This window comes from Nicotiana attenuata, chromosome 3 (assembly GCF_001879085.1).
Source record: "Nicotiana attenuata strain UT chromosome 3, NIATTr2, whole genome shotgun sequence".
Lineage (NCBI taxonomy): Eukaryota > Viridiplantae > Streptophyta > Magnoliopsida > Solanales > Solanaceae > Nicotiana > Nicotiana attenuata.
Window position 1 is genome coordinate 57,660,047 of NC_031991.1, and position 13,206 is coordinate 57,673,252.

Here is a 13,206-nt window from a genome sequence, read left to right on the forward strand (position 1 = left end):
TATATATATATATATATATATATATATATATATATATATATATATATATATATATATATATATATTGGCACAGTGGTATATGTATATATTGGTTATGATGTGCATATTGTGAACAATGGTATTGTGAATAGTAGTATTGCGAATTGTGGTGAGTCGGTACTAAAGATCTTCTATCAAATAATAATATTGTCTTCATATTGCGAGTGTCATTTTCACCATATGAACTTTCGTATACTGAAAAATTTATATGTTTTAGCTTGGCCTTTGGATATCATTGATTATTACTTGTTGTTTACATGGTTGTCTTTTCTTATATTGGCACTCTATTTTGAAAGAGGAATTTTAGCTATTCATACTAGTACTATTTGACAGTACTAACGTCCCTTTTCCCGGGGCGCTGCATCTTTAGTAGATGCAGGTGGTTCTACAGTAGGCAGCAGTGATCAGTGATAGCGGTACGCTCCTTTCAGCTAACTTGGTGATCCCCACTTCATTTCGGGGTCCAGTTTCATTTGGTTATCTTGTACTTTGTATTTTGAGGTATAGCCGGAGCCTTGTTGCCGACATTTCCATATTATTCTTCAGTTGTATTTAGAGGCTCCATAGACAGGTTGTGGGTGGTGTTTGGTATTGGAAATTAAATTAGAAATATTGGTATTTGACAAATATCTTTTCTTCATATCTATAAAGATTGTCATATTTTGGATATTATAGTTGAAACTGCTAATGGAAACAAAATGGAAGTTGTTAATGAAATATTTACAAAGTATGATAGATGGAGTTCATCTCCTCTTTATTCATGAATTAGTTTGGGTAGAATGAAACCTAACAGGCTTGCTCAGTCGGGTTTACTCGGTTGAGCGCCGGTCGCGCTCCTCAGTTTTTGGGGTGTGACAGATTGGGGTCGCCTTTATATAGGAGGAGAAAACCCCAATATAGTACATTCCTAATTGTGGTAAAAAATTCTATTGGTATAGGTGTATAACAACCTAGTACGGACCTGTACCATTTCGTACAAATCTTACCCTTTAATTTATGCCCTGGCGCACGTGTCCTTGAGACATTCCCGCTCTTTCTTGAGTGCCCTCGAGATTGTACTGCCCTCGATGTAGGTCATGCCAGGCCTTCAATCTGCTCCCTCGAGGTGTCTATCCTTCAGCCGGGTCCAACCTCCACTTGGAGTCTCCGGGACTCAGACCCATAACCCAATTAAGACTTCGAAATCTTGCTCCTCGATTTTGACCGTATACAGGGTATAAGGTACCCAATTAATAAAGATTATCAGTATTTACCATTCAAGAAGGGAGATATAAGCATTTTGAATTACCTTCAACAGTAATAAATGTACGTACAATCGGCCACACCTATCTTAGTCATGCCCTATGGGAGCTAACAGATATGGTTTAAGAGAAGGACATGACAGTAGGATCCGGCAGGGGTTAGAGTAACCCAAAATGAGGAATGGATGGTTTGCGTTAGTTGACATTTCCAAAGGACATTACAAAGCTGCTAATAGATCTCCTTTTGAGACACCTAGGTGGTGCACTCTAGAATATTACAATTTGATGAGAATACTAGTGTGATAAAAAAATTCCGAAGATAGGCATTGAAAGCCTAGAAAGGATAAATATTACCTTAGTGTGACTCTCGTTCCTAGTAGAGCCAGGGGGTTGAGCAACCCGAAGAGCCGATGAATGAAGAAAGGAGAGCTAAAAGCAAAAGAATATCTTGTTGAAAGTTTCAGAATAAAGTGATAGATAGAAATGTTAGCAGGAAATACGAAGAGAGCTAATGAAGAATTAAGAGTAAGATGTGATACATGGATGACAACGGTAGGTCAAAAAGATGATAGTATTACAGAATCTATAGTCAAATGAAGAAAGAGACAAGGGGTGATGGGCCTTAAGACAACAAAAGAATATAGGCCATACAGTCACGTCCTCATCCCGATAAATAAGTTTGCGACTCTAACGTGATTAATAGAAGGGAAAGTTAGACACCAGAGTAATGGAAATCAATATGGACTGGTGAACAAGATAAGCTAAACATGAATTAGGAACTGAGTGATTTGATAATAGTCAGCATCATGAGGATTTCAGTTTGCGTTCCGGCAATAATAGAATGGACAACAGAAGAAGATCCATGACAAATTCAGAGGATGGTCATTCAGGAAAACGCTTCCCTAAAGCAAGCAATGTGAGCAAAGTTAAGCTTAAGGGGATATATGTGCCACTTACACTAAGTGCCACCATTGCGAGTGAGGAATTTTGTTATCCTTGGTATATAAGGATTACCACAAGGCGAGTAAGGGTTGTTGATGATGCTAAAGGACGCAAAAGATGGAGAGGAAAAAACATCTATAGGCAGGTCGTCGTAGCTCCAAGTCTTAGTACTTCCCTAAAGGGGGGAATATGGAATGATAAAGGGAGAATGGGATAAAAATGAGAAAGGGATGAGATTGCACTTATCCGAATCCAATAGATATGTTATGATTCCAGAACGTTATGCAAGCACGATGTCAAAAAAAGGAAGTAAGGGTTCCTGCCCGGAAGGTTATTGATAAATAAGGAGCTAGTGCAAGAGGTAAGTTAGACAAAAGGAAATAACCCAAGAGAGGTTACGCGGAATACGGATATGAGAATGGGTCGAGGAGTAGTTAGTAGTTGGTTCAGGAAGAGCCTAGTCATGGCTAGACAAGAAGTTACAGACAAATCAGCAGATGATGCAAGATAAATGTAGTAAACCCCAACATGGAGAATGCAACCTCGATGTAATGTCATTATAATACTTGAGATATATTCAAATAGGAGATGGGGTAGTTAAAGGTACCGTATGAGTGTTACGGGGACGAAAGAAAGTACCAATGGGAAGGCAGTCAAAATATTAGTTCAGAAGCAACAAGCACAAGGGCACGGAGGTAGGAAACTACGGATGATTATAGGCAAGGAAGGACATCAAAAGGTCCGTAATAAGCTCACCGCTTTACGAGAGTCAAGGGTTCTCCCTAAGTACTACAACGAACGACTAGATGAGGAAATAAGGAAGAAGGCTTCAACCTAAGCACAACGACCTAAAGAGGAAATGGTCGTGTAACAACAGTCTCACAACAACATTGTAAGCACTCCAAAGGAAAGTGGCACCTACCGTGGTTAATGAACGGGAAGTTAAATTAAAAGTAATATTCGAGATCATATGAGTTGCACGGAAACTCTGGCATGCGTGGGAACTAAGATAAGCTAAGAATGCACACAACAAGGGGGAAAAAGACCAGGAAAAGTAATACCTTACATTAAAGAAAGCTAAGAAGGAACGAAAGGAATTATTCGATCAATGATCTCGAGTTGATGACGTTATGAATGCACTTAAGAGTTTGGAGTTTTATACCTACAACATATACAGCCGTAGAAGATTCTGGTATACGTTAAAAGAAAAAATTGAGCCCATGTCATAGACAAAGGATTGAATTGTTAAAGATTTTATCATGAATATCCCTCAGCGCCTATGAAAGGCTAAAGTAATAACTAATACCAGGAGCCGCAGATCGGAAGATAGCTTAAGCCTACGTAAATGCTGATAAAAAAGAAGAGGAAACTAAAGAGTTACATCGACTAAGCAAAACAGGAGGGACCAATACAATTATAGACGTCAAGATCACTCTTAAATAGCAGAGGTATAAGAGAGACAGTACAGTAGCCATATTTTATAACGGCTCTACGATGAAGCCAACTGAAGAGTACCAGCCTCATAAGAAGTCAGTATGAAGCTCCCACCGGGCTGTGTATGCACCAAAGGTGCAAGTGTTATAATAGAGCTTCAGCTTGCGGAGATAAATTATGCTTATGTGGAAGGAAGGTTATGAAAGAGATTGAAGAATGTGAGGCAGTATTTTAAGGTAAGTAAGTACAAGATACTCAAATACATAATGTTATGAATAGTCCATACTGCGGAAAAGGGGCTAGAAGCGCGGGGATTCAGTATCCAGGAATGATAGCAGCGTCGTCAGTGGCATACCTTCCAGCCTATAGTTTATAAGTACCGAAAGGTCTAATTAGAGAGTGAAAAAAGAGTTAGAGACGATGTTGTAAGGCCCCGTAAAATTTTCACTCAAAAACCTGAAATCTCGTAGTGCCAAGTTAGAAATCTCGGACCTTTTGGATTGATCTGTGCATTAAAACGTTAAGGAATAATATTTTTCAGAAAAGCGCATTTTTGCTGTCCATTATGCGGTCGCATAATAGCTATGCAGACCGCATAGTCGCCGCAGAGTGAGACAGTTTGCTGGTAAGTTTTGAAGTCAACTATGCGGCCAATTATGCGATTGCATAATCAATATGCGGGCCGCATAGTCATCGCATAACCTCCTTGGAATTTTGCGAGGGGCAGTTCTGCAGTGTATTATGTGACCGCAGAACAGGTATGCGGACCGCATTCTTGTCGCATACCCGGGCAGATTGTTCAAGTTTTGAGGACCATTTTGCGGTGCCTTTTGCGGGCCACATGTCAATTATGCGATCGCATATGCGACAGCAGATTGTGTCTGGGCTCCAATTTTCTAACTTTTAAAACTCGACCCCATTCCGATAAAATCACCCCATTAGACCTTCCTAAGCTAATTTCTACCACATTTAGAGTGAGAGCAAGAGTTTTAGAGGGAGAAAGTGATTCCCACCAAGCCTCTACTCAATCCTTGTCAAAATTCTTGAAGATTACCAAGTAAAGCTACTAGGCCTTCATCCTAAAAGGTAAGAACTTGTGCTCTAACCTTTGATTTCAAAAAATTTTACTATAATAAATAATTAACAAAAAGGGTTCATGGGTATAAGGGTTGATTGTCTTGCATGCATGTATGATAAAAAGGGCATGGGGAGATTATGACCTAAAAATGTAACAAATGGGGTGTAAGATGATAGAATTTTTCACAAAAGACCTTAAAATTCATAATGCACACTTAGTGCTTGAGAGTATGCTCAAGAAAGCGGTGGTATTGTGAATGATGATGAACAGTATTAAATGCCCCAACCTAAAGCTATGGAAATTATGTGAAAGTTATATGATTCTCTTATTTGATGATGCGGTGTCCATTTAAAGCTTTTGATTGTCCCTTGTGATTTCCTTGTTCTTGTATGATAGTTCTTTCTAATGAGATGGTGTTTTGTTATACATACTAGTACTATTCCATGGTACTAACGTCCCTTTTGCCGGGGGCGCTACATCTTTCAATGGATGTAGGTGGCTCCATAGCAGACAGTGTCGATCGTAGCTAGCGGAGCATCTTCCACTCAGCAGTCTTGGTGAGACCCTCTTCTTCCAGGGTTATGCAGTATGTCTTTTGTTATAAATTTCCACTTTTGAGGTATAGCCGAGGCCTTGTTGCCGGCATTGACATAACTGTCTTTTGTATCTTTACAGGCTCCGTAGACGTTTGTGTGGGTTATGTACGGGTGATGGATGGGTCAATGAACTGTGTTGTAATTCTAAACTCTAGTTCTTCTAATTGTAATTGTATGAAATCTTGGGAACTTAACTATGGTTTAAATGTGGTAATATGAAATGAATTAGCAATGTTATATGTACAACCTTTCCTACTATTTAAATAAATGGAAGCGTGGTTTTCGTGGTCATAGTGAGTTGGGTAGAAAGTGTTCAAAAGGCTTGCTCAATTGGGTTCACTCGATTGGGCGCCGGTCGCGCCTCCCGAGGTTGGGGCGTGATAAACTTGGTATCAGATCCTAAGGTTTTAAAAGTGTCATAGGATGTCTCGGAGCTGTGTCTAGTAGAGTCCTTCTTATCGGTGTGTAGTCGACCACATCTATAAGTTGGAGGCTACTTGGGCATTTAGGAATAACACCCTTCTTTGATATTCTGAATCGTGCGGCAATATTGAAACTATTCCTCCTCTAACTAGTGCATTCCTTCAACTTTCTGTACATGGCACCTAAGAAGAAAGCCAGAACTGGCCAAGGAGCCAATTCTGCCCCAGGAGCGGCAGTCGACTCCGTAATTTATGATGCGGGTGAGAACCTGAGGGGTGAGGACATTCCCCCGACTGCTACACCAGTTCCTACATCTGCTGAGGGTGGTACTATCCCTCCCATTGATATTCTTGTTCCGCCTCCAGCCCCAGCTTCCGGTCATGGTAATTCTGATGGGGATCTTAGGGGAGCTATTCAGATGTTGACCCAGCTAGTGGCCTCTCAGGCCCAGAGGTCAAATGTTGCGCCCAGTTCATCTAGCCAGCAAGGGGATTCCACCAGTTCTAAGGTAAACAGATTTCTTTCGCTAGACCCTCCAGTGTTTACGGGTGCAAATCCTGAGGAAGACCCCCAAGATTTTATTGATAAGATGCACAAGACCCTCAAGGTTATGCATGCAACTGAGACAGAGGGAGTAGAGTTGGCTGCCTACCGTCTGAAAGGGGTGGCCTGTTCATGGTTTGAGTTGTGGGAAGATTCCCGTGTGGAGGGGAGCCCTCCAGTTAGGTGAGCGAGTTTGCCGACGCATTTATAGATCATTTTGTAAGGCCCCGTGAAAATTTTTGCTCAAAAACCCGAGATCTCGTAGTGCCAAATTAGGAATATGTGTTAGACATTCGTAAAATTCGCTCTCCGCGGTTCGGACCCTTTGGATTGATCTATGTATTAAAAAGTTAAGGAAAAATGTTTTTTAGAAGAGCGCAATTTTGCGGTCCATTATGCGGTCGCATAATAGCTATGCGGACCGCATAGTCGCCGCAGAGTGAGGCAGTTTGATGGTTAATTTTGAGGTCAACAATGCGACCAACAAATGCGATCGCATAATCAATATGCGGGCCGCATAGTCATCGCATGATCTCCTTGAAATTTTGCGAGGGGCAGTTCTGCGGTGCATTATGCGACCGCAGAACAGGTATGCGGACCGCATTCTTGTCGCATACCCGGGCAGTTTGTTTATGTTTTGGGAGCCATTTCGCAGTCGTTTTGCGGGCCGCATGTCAATTATGCAATCGCATATGCGACCGTAGATCTGTTCCGGGGCTCCAAATTTCTAATTTTCTCACCCGACCCCAGGTCAATATATTATACACTACCCTTCATTTTCGGCCTATTTCTGATGCATTTAGAGAGAGAGAGAGGGTCCTAGAGGGAGAAGGGGGTTCTTCATCAACATTTCCCTTAAGAACTTGCTTAAACCTTAAAGATTTGTCAAGAAAGGCACCTAGGTCTTCTTCCTAAAAGGTGAGGTTCTATAACCCAAGCTCTCAATTACTAGATATAACTAGGATAGACCTTTAGAAGGGTAATCCATGAGAATGGGAGTGGATATCTTGCATGCATGCGTTCTTAATGTATTTGGTGAGGTCTTGAGCTAAGGATGGGATGAAGGATTGTAGGATCTTTCACAAAATGGTTTTCAATTCATAACACACACTTAGTGTTTGAAAATATGCTCAAATGAGCTAGAACTATGATCACCTCTCTAATTTGTGGTTCGATTTTCCATGTCCCTAAGAGATTGACGTTGCTATGAGTCTCGGAGTATAGTAGGACTTAAGGAAAGCTCAATCGAGGTATATAGGCTAAACTTTCTCTCTCAGAAGTGAATTCCATATTGTTTTTGTAAGTTTAAGTGTGGTTTGTCTACAAAAATGGTATAGCCTTGAGTCACATTTTAAATGAAGGTTAGTATACTAATTGGGTGAGAAGAAATCGATCTGTTTAATGCTCCTAGTTGCTCTTATTTGTACTAAATACCTTGATTGAATACGTCTACTTGTTTATAAACTGTAAAGATGTATGGAAATGAATCGAATGAGAAAATGTGAAACAATTATGAAATAAGCCTTGACCCAATCGTTATGAACTAACTTCAAAAAAATAGAATGGCCTAAAGGTCTTGTACCCGAATTATGCCCATAAGTGGGTGTTTTAGATAATTCTTTGCCTTATAAATACATTCTATGTAATGCGAGTTCTTACACATTCCGATGCTGAAGTTGTGCTGTTGTCATGTTGGGAAAAGGGGTAATTCAAGGGTAATTGAGGTGATTGTTTGCTTATAAATTCAATGTGTATTTCAATTGTTGGTTGGCATGTCCCCCTTTGGGAAGAATCCCTTGTGTTTGATGATTCTATTACTAGTGAACTTGAAAATATATGATTCCCGGAATATTTGGTACATTTATATTGGTTGATGATCCTTGGAAATAAAGGAGATGAAATTATGGAAAACTAAAAATGTGGCCTTCGTGCCATGAAAAAGATGAACCTTGTGAAAGGCCCAAAGGGCCAAGGAAATACTGTTATCGAGAGAGATTGAGAACATTAATAAAAACTATAAAATGTGAAAGACATTGAGGTAAGAATAATTGTATTATGCTATATTTGTATACTTGTATTTATACTACAATTGTGTGCAATATCCAATCAAATCAAAAATATTTTTGGGAGTATCATTAGCAAAACCAAGGAAGGGTAAGTCATAAGGCTCATACCTGAAACTACACATGCCGGTGTAGGGGTGGATCATGGTTATTCCCCTTAATTGGGATGAACTTGGTAACATTTGTAACTTGGTAACGCCTGTCGATGCCCCCTTTTTCCAAAGGCGAAATCGAGTTTACGACATTTGGGAGGACAACTCTATTCCTTTTGGGAATTTGGGTTTGAGATTTAGAAAAGTCGCCACCTAATGATTAAGTGCATTAGGACAATAAGAATTTAAAAGAAAGAAGAACCAGAGAATGGATAAGGGCTTGAAATTATCTCAGGGGGGAAGGTGTTAGGCACCCCCCAAGATCCAATAGTGTGGTTTCCGGCCATGTTACAATTGTGACTTCAAAACAAGTAAACATACAAGACAATTTCCACATAATGATTAGAAATAGGAATGTATAAAGGTTAAATAAACATGATGAAGTCAGGAAATAGGTGGTTTCATAGTTGTTTAAAAGAATGTATAAGTGTAGAAAAATAAGGATCAAATAACGAGTGCAAACAATCAGACAAAAGAAGTGAAATGGGCGGAAGTTTAAAAAGAAAACAGTGCTAGAAATTCAAAGAGGTTTTAAATGATTTGAAGCGAAATACAAGGTTTAAAGAGCTGGAAACTGACAGTTTAAAGAAAACAATAACGAAAGTACATAAGGAGGGAGGGGAGTCCTAGGTTTATAAATAACATGGATCATCCACGCAACACCCGATAACCAATTATACGCGTGGTGTTATCGCGTGATCATCATATCCATGTCTACCCTTCCCACCCCATTAAGGTATTAAAGCGCGGAATAGTATCGTTACTTATTGCATGCTATTACCCATCCCGATCCTATCAGTCCCGGAGGCATTGAGACTACTAATCCTAAAGGGGAGGGAGTTGGGACTTTTCAGAAGTTTTAAAAGGATAAAAGTCTATGCGACAAACAAAAACACATAATCAAATAGGGGAGAAGTAAACATCAGTTAAGGCTCAAACAGGCCTCCTCACTTAAAGGCAAATATATAGCATGACTTCAAATACTAGTTATGGTCTGAATTAAATTTAAAAGCGTTAGGATGATTTATCACATATTTCTGAGATGAGGAGTCCAAATTAGCCTTGTCTGGTTGTAGTTATCAGAGCTGACACAGTTAATTAAAACATAATGGTTTGCCTAAGTGAGACCTATAGGCATGATATCTAGCGGAGCATACTGATTTTAAAGAAAGGATCACTGGTTTTATAGACAAAAGATCTGCAGATTTTAAACAAACTTATGACTGGTTTTAAACGTATAGATAAAATAGACGAGGCTGATTCGATTGATTATTCCTATAGGCAAGTTATCTAAGCGTTATTGGTTTTAAACGATTACATAGATGCAAGAGTCCTATAGGCATGGTATCTAGAATGAAGTTGATTATTATTAGACCTATGATTGTTTGCCTAATGACAGGTATATGCAGAAGTTCAGAAAAGAAACCTATGATCATGATTTCTATATGCAGAAATGCAGGGGCTTAGAGACAGGATTTCTATATGCAGAGATGCAGAAATAAATGACCTATAGGCATGTTGTCTATGTGAATGCAGGAATTAAAAATCCTATAGGCAAGTTATCTAAGAGGAGAATGCAGAAGTTTATAGGTAACCTATAGGCATGATGTCTATGTGAATGCAGGAATAAAAAAATCCTATAGGCAAGTTATCTACCCTTTGCATACAATCATTCCCATCCCTTTCCACCAGCCGTCCCCAATAGTTATTAAAAATTATTACAATCCAAAATGAATCGAAAAAGTAAGGAAATAAAATTATATCAGAAGTTCAAGCTACAACCAAACAGCCTAATTCAGACCCAAAGTCCAACAATATGAGATAAACCAACTTCCAGGATCAAAACTTCCAAAAGCCTTTCTCATCCTTTGGGTGTGTCAAAGTTCCAAGTAGCTTTATGAACTCTAGGCAGTGCTTACACCCAATTATATTGCAGAATTAAGATTATGGTGCAGTGTGGAATAGCCAGCCCTCGAATGTCCAAGTTCAGAGGGAGCTCCAGGTCCCAAAGCAAGGCTCATAAGAGGGGGGCAGAACTTAAGAGTCTAAGAATAAGTGTAAGTGCATTGGGGGNGTGCATAGGGGGGAGGGGGGGAATTAAGGAAAGGCATGGCAGGCTGGTGGTCACGCCCAGCAATTGGGAATGCTAGCACACCCCTGACCAGCCGGTCAGCCAAAACTTGGAAGTTAGGATCCATTGAGGATCAGGTTTTGACCTCAAACTTTGGTTAAGGGATTCTGATTTCGACGGGTAAAAGCCAGTTAAGAAAAGAAATTTTAATTAAAACTTTTCAAAGTAGCACAAAAGGGGTAAATACATAGAAGTTATATAAGGAAAACAATCAATGTTACACGGTTTGTGACAACTATGGAAAGGGAATCAATCAAACAGCCAGTGAAACCAAAATTACAAGTTCAATTTGAATGAACCAAGTCAGGAAAAGGTAAAGGAGATTCAATAAAAGAAAATCAGTCGGACCTTATTAAGAGGATTTCGGAATCAATTAATTAGTTGGAAAAACCTTTTGAAAGCAGAGTCCTTATATATAAAACACACAAATCAAGAAGGGATTGTCAAATTATTTAGAAGAGGGTTTAATCAAAGAGGGGTTCAGAATCATAAGCAAAAGTGGTACAAGTCCAATTTGTAGACTCACGAGGAGTCTGAGAGTCCAGGGTCCCAAAGAGGAACCCTAACTTGCACACAAGAATCAAAACTGCCAGAAAACCCCCAAATCTTAGGGTTTCGAATTGAGTCAGACAATAGAGATGAGAAGGCAAGCCGCTTGATAGAGGCTCAGGAGTCCTTTCCAAAGACTCATGAGAAACAAACAAACAAGATACACAGTTAAGAGCATGGAGAACACGTTTGAAAAACTCAAAATTTAACAAGTTCAGAAGAAAAAGATACAAACTTAGGCAATAGTACAGTAACGCCAACAAAATCAAAGAACTCAATCGTAAACACATATAGCAAAGATTAACATGTGAGCATAGGAGAAAAGAAAGTAGAAGAACATTACATGCATAGTAAAAGAAATCGGAAAAACACATATAAAGAAAGAACAAAAAGAATCAGAAGGGTATTTTGAAGAAACTTTTCGGAAACCCTAAATCGAAATTAAACGATTTTGAAAAAAGAGAATTTGGGGAAAAACCTTTAAAAAGTTCAATAGAACACAGACATGTTCCAGATCTAAGAGAATAAGCACGTAAAGAACCTCGAACAGCTTAGGGTTGTAGAGAAAACCCTGGAAATGAGAAAGGTCTTGAGGAAAGTCAGATCCTGAGTCGAAAAGGCTCATATTGCTTGAATACGACGGAGTAATGGCAGGAGAAGCCATAGATCTACAAATCTGAGAAGATCTTGAAGAGAACCATCGAAGTTAGGCTTCACAGCCTTGAATGGCTTAGGTCTAATGGTGAGAAAGGGTGAGTACATACCGTCCATAGCCTGAGACGCCATGGATTTCGGTGGAATCACGGTGGAAAAGGGGTCGGAGACGATTAGGGTTCCAGGAGGGTTCAAGAGAGTTTGAGAGACGAGGGGGTTCAAAGGCGGCTGATAGGTGGAAGTGATTAGGGTTTGGGGGGGGTTTGGAAATTAAAAAGGAAAGGGGGAATTATGGCCGTTGATCAAAATGATCAACGACCTGGATTGAATATGAGCCGGGCGGTTTTTTTAATTGGGTCAGGGGTCGGGTAATTTAGGGATTGGGCTGGTCCGATTTGGCGACTGAAATTGGGCCAATTTGAGGTTAAAATTGAAAGGTAAAAAAAAAAGCTGTAATTGAAATAGAAATGGGCTAAATGTTAAATAGCCAATTTTCCCCTTTTATTTTATAAAAATAGCAATAATGATTTTAAAAGTAAATTTAAAACACTGAGCCAACAAATACTATATAAATATTAATCTAAAAATATTGGAACTAATTTTACAATTATGAAATGCTATTAATCTTAAAGTAGGCTATACTTGCAGTTATATGCAATTCAGTCTTTTAAATACCAAATAAATTTATAAAAATATGCAAAAATCACCTTAATTATATTTTGGTGCAAATATGAGAATAAGATTGGGTCGTTATAAATACACTTATTACGACCGAATTCCTATCCCTTCGTTAAGAATTAGTCGTTGAAAGTTAAATTTCTTTTAGTGATGGGCTTTTATACGTTTTAATTAAAACTACTTTTCCCATTTATAATTTTAACCAAATATCGTCTAAATGCCCAATTTGTCTCTCTCTAACATCGTGGAGTTTGCAGTACCACACGTGTATGTTAGGACAGCAAATGCAAAAGCTGTCAGTCAGCTTGCTCGAGGGTGCAGCTTCAAGCAATGTGAACGGGATTAACATTTCTCAGAAATCATGAAGCTTTATTTGAAAATTTTGGTTCATTGACCCTTAATTCCAGGAAATACATTTTCTTCTCCGTTTTAGAATCCATATATTCGCATGTCATTCACGTATTTGACCCGGTCAATAGTAGAAATCATGCAGGAGCTTAAACCATTGAGAGTTTGAAACGGTATGTTATATTAGGCCTTGACATTCTACTGAAGGAAGAAATAGTATTTAATTGGTCTATTGGTAATTAACTTAGCGTAGGACAAATTATATTCAGTCTCTATTTAGTTACTATCAAACTTTTGATTGAGTTGTAATTAGGCCTAGTATTGGAACTTTTCCG